We start from the raw sequence: 4,631 nt of genomic DNA on the forward strand, positions 1-4,631 counted from the left end.
ATTGCATCAACATATCCCCTAACATAAACTCATCATCCTTTAACTTTTATTTTATTTTATTTATTTTATTTTTTTAAGAATTTAGTGTTTACTAAACATGTTTAATTGCAAACAAAATTACCACATTAAAAGGAAACAATAATTGAATATACTAGGCAAGATTGTCATAATAGTTACACAAGGCTTTCACGTGTTTTTTCTACTTTAATCCTTTTAACAGCCTCTATCTCCCCTATCTTCTTTTTTTTAAACTTTTTATTTTATATTAGAGTATAGTTGAATAACAATGCTATGCTAGTTGCAGGTGTACAGCAAAGTGATTCAGTTATATATATATATATATACATGTATTTATACTTTTTCAAATTCATTTCCCATTTAGGTTGTTACATGATATGAAACAGAGTTCCCTGTGCTATACAGTAGGTCCTTGTTGGTCATCCTTTAACCTTTAATTAGCAACTTCATTAGCAAACTTGGGTATAAGAGGACATTGTGCACTAGTATCTGATAGTTATCTCCCTCAGGCCATTTAACCCATATCAATAAAATGGTTCTCCAGCCCCTTCTACTCCTAGCTCCTCAAGAGACTTTGACCAGCCCATCTCTCAGAATCATAATTCTCTCTTTTTTTCACACCGTTTTAATCAGCAGTTATCCTGAAGAGACCAAAGTTTTCACATTTGTGTCATTATTACATTTTAAAAATTCATTTAAGCTAGGAAAAATTAAGTGAATATGTTCTCTTCTGTTATTTTCATAGTCCAAGGAGTTGATAGACCAGCCAGACCACCTAGTATTTACTATAATCTATTAAAATTTTTATAATTACTTCATCTATCTCCAACTTTATTTCATTTTAAGTAAACTATACAAACCCTCCCACTGGTTTAATTGTACTAAAGCTATTCAGTGTTTTCGTTTTGCTTTCTCTTTCCAAAATAATTTAAAATATTTCTCATAATTTAATCGCATTTGGTTTACCTGAGCTAACAGCCTCCCTCAAATTATCCTACCCCTCCTCAACAGGAGGGTCAGCAAGAGCCCAGACAGTTAGAGTTGCTTTTATCAGAGCATGAATAACAATGAGCTGAAGATCTAAATTTAGGGGATACTTTGTTACCATCACACAATGAATACAAATATACTAGCATGTTTAATATTTTTAAAGCCTAAGAAGAATTCTACTTAGTATCAAAGGGTGGTGTGTCTTCCTGACTCCCCTTTGGAATCATGTCTCTTCGTTTTTAAGAGAATCTCTGGCAGCCATTGATTTTTTTAAAACTTCCTTTTATTTTCACTAAAACAGCCCAAGCAATCCAAAATACAGAATTCTTGATCAATTTCACCTTTTAAAAAGCCAACTTAGCTATTGTTAGATCTACTAGTTTCATTCATACATTCTCTTCTTATAGACTTGTGTGACCTCAAACCAGGGATGGCCTAGGAGCCAAATTTGCATCAAAGGACAATTTCATTTATCTTTCCCATATCACCAACTGCAGCTGTTACACACGACTGGATATGGAAAGGACTCATAAAGGACTGCATAAAGGCAATGCAGAGTACTAAAATGTACCATCAAAATATGTGTGAGATACTAAGTTTGCAGCTAAAGCCAGGCTATATAAACTAAAAACAAACAAAAACAAACAAACAAAAATAACATCTATGCTTTTTTAATAACAATGTAGGTAAGCTAGTACAGGGTGACCTCTGTGGGGATAATTTGTCAGATAAGTTGTCCTACTATTTAGTATATTCTTGGTCAAGTTTAATACCATGGTTCCAGACTTCTCAGGTAATAAGACTGAACAGCCACAGACAAGGTAAAAGCTAATTTCATGTTTATGTGTAAAATCATGTGTTACATATATCATTTGAAGACTGTGGGTGGAATCCAAGATTGTAAAGATTTCCTTCACAGCTTTTTTACAACAATTTTATCACCAGACAGGTGTTGTGAAATCACCACTAAATCTAAGCTAAAATGGGAAAGAAAAAAATTCATATCAACATCATTATAGTTGGACACTTACATTGGGGCAAGTAGACCACTGCTGGACATCGGATCTACAAATGTGGTGGATCAACAAAAGAACCATCAATAAGTTTGAGAAGGATGCTGCTGAGATGGGAAATGGCTCCTTCAAGGATACCTGCATCTTGGATAAACTGAAGGCTGAACATGAATGTCATATCACCATTGATATCTCCCTGTGGGAATTTGAGACCTAAAAGTATTATTTGAACTTCACTGATGCCCCAGGACACAGAGACTTAATCAAAAACATGATCACAGGCACATCACAGGCTGATTGTACTGTTTTGATTGTTGCTGCTGGTATTAGTGAATTTGAAACAGGTTTATCCAAGAACAAGCAGACCTGGAAGCATGCCCTTCTGACCTACACATTGGGTATGAAACAACTAAATGTTGATATTAACAAAATAGATTCTTCCAGCCAGAAGTTGTACAAGGATATTGTTAAAAAGTCAGCGGGGCTTCCCTGGTGGTGCAGTGGTTGAGAGTCAGCCTGCCGATGCAGGGGAGATGGGTTCGTGCCCCGGTCCGGGAAGATACCACATGCCGCAGAGCAGCTGAGCCCGTGAGCCATGGCCTCTGATCCTGCGCGTCTGGAGCCTGTGATTCACAACGGGAGAGGCCACAACAGTGAGAGGCCCGTGTACAGCAAAAAAAAAAAAAAAAAAAAAAAATGTCAGCACCTACATTAAAAAAATTGGCTCAACCCTAACATAGTAGCATTTGTGTTAATTTTGGGTTGAAACGATGACAGCGTGCTGGAGCCAAATGCTAAACTGTCGTGGTTTAAAGGATCGAAATTCACCCATAAAGATGGCAATGCCCATGGAACCATGCTGCTTGAAGCTCTGGGTTGCATTTTGCTACCAACTCATCTAACTGATCAGCCCTTTGGCTGTCCTCCAGGACATCTACAAAATTGTTCATGTTGGTATTATCCCTGTGGGACAGGTGGAGACTGGTGTTCTCAAACCAGGCATGGTGGTCACCTATGCTCCAGTCAATGTTACAACTGAAGTCAAGTTTGTTAAAATGCACCATGAAGTTTTGAGTGAAGCTCTTCCATATGGGCTTCAATGTCAAGAATGTGTCTCTCAAATATATTCATTCTGGCAATGTGGCTGGTGACAGCAACGGTGACACAGCAATGGAAGCAGCTGACTTCAAGCCTCAGGTGATTATCCTGAACCACCCAGGGCAAATCAATGCTGGCTATGGACCTGTGCAGGATGTCACACAGCTCACACTACTTGCAGGTTTGCTGAGCTGAAGGAAAAGATTTATTGCTATTTGGAGAGAAACTGGAAGATGGCCCCCAATTTTTGAGACCTGGTGATGCTGCCACCATAGAAATAGTTCCTGGCAAGCCCATGTGTGTTGAGAGCTTCTCTGATAATCCTCCTCTGGATCGTTTTGCTGTTCATGACATGAGATGGGCAGTTGCTGTGGGTGTCATCAAAATAGTGGAAAAGGAGGCTGCTGGAGCTGGCAAGGTCACCGTGTCTGCCCAGAAAGCTCAGGATGAATACTATCCGTAATACCTGCCACCCTAATCTAGAAGATTAGGGTGGCAGGTAGAAGACCCATCTCAGAACTGTCTGTATCAACTGGCGATTTAAGTTGAATAGCAAATGACTAGTTAATGAAATATTAACAATACATTGAAAAAACTTCAGAAGGAAAGAGGAACATTTTGTCGATCATTTGTGTGTGTATGTGTGTGTGTGTGTGTGGTGGCTTTAAGTTATTAGTCTTTAAAATCAATACTTTTTAATAAAAACATGATCAAAAATCTGTCACAGAATTTTGAAACCCTTTGAAACAAAATTTAGTGAGAAACCTGTGTCTTCTTTCGGCCAACACTGTAACTTCCTATAGTACTATGTAGTTAGGTGAATGATTTAAGAGTTGCCCATAATCCATTTCCGGTGTCCATCTGCCTAAACTTCAGGATTTGATAATTCTGAGTTAACATTTTTTTTCTAGGTGGGAATTTCAGGTTTGTTCACCTTTCATGAAGGGAGGTATCAAGTATGCTTTAAATACACAGTGAAAACCTATGGGATGGGGTCTGTTGATTACAACACTTCATAGATCAGGACAGACAAGGAATAAGCAACTTTCTTTTTATGTAAGCTACCTTATAAAAAGGCCAAAAACTGTAATGTTAATGGCCATGTGTTGCATATAATAAGTTGTGTGGTTTTGGTATAAGTAAATGTTTGAAATTCCTAAACTATTTCACTAATATACATTTATTTTATTTATATACAAGATACAAATTAATAAATATCATAAAATGGATTTTGGATTTAAAATATCACACCTAAAATACAGAGTGTGAACTACATATTGACAAAACATAAAAATTTTAAAGTTTGCTTTTAAAATATTAAACTATCATTGACCTGATTAATAAATATTTTTTTGTTTGTTTTATTATTTACACAGTTAAGAAGGTAGTAAACTGTCCATCTTGGAAGTAACCTAACTATCCTGCAGAAGTTTGGTAAATGATATAAATGATATAAAAAAGACTTAAAATTACCTTCATTATTAAATATCCCTTTCTAATTCCTTTTTGGGA

At 36.6% G+C, this 4,631-nt stretch overlaps 1 pseudogene across 1 annotated transcript; it reads left to right on the forward strand.

Annotated features, from left to right (window-relative positions):
- The first annotated feature begins 1,990 nt into the window (after positions 1 to 1,990).
- Positions 1,991 to 3,582, forward strand: LOC309962568 (elongation factor 1-alpha 1-like; annotated as a pseudogene). The gene is made up of 2 exons: positions 1,991 to 2,495; positions 2,799 to 3,582. The product of its transcript is annotated as an elongation factor 1-alpha 1-like (transcript).
- The last annotated feature ends 1,049 nt before the right edge of the window (positions 3,583 to 4,631 follow it).

Source organism: Leucopleurus acutus, assembly GCF_964270905.1.
Source record: "Leucopleurus acutus genome assembly, chromosome: 5".
In the NCBI taxonomy this organism is placed as follows: Eukaryota; Metazoa; Chordata; class Mammalia; order Artiodactyla; family Delphinidae; genus Leucopleurus; species Leucopleurus acutus.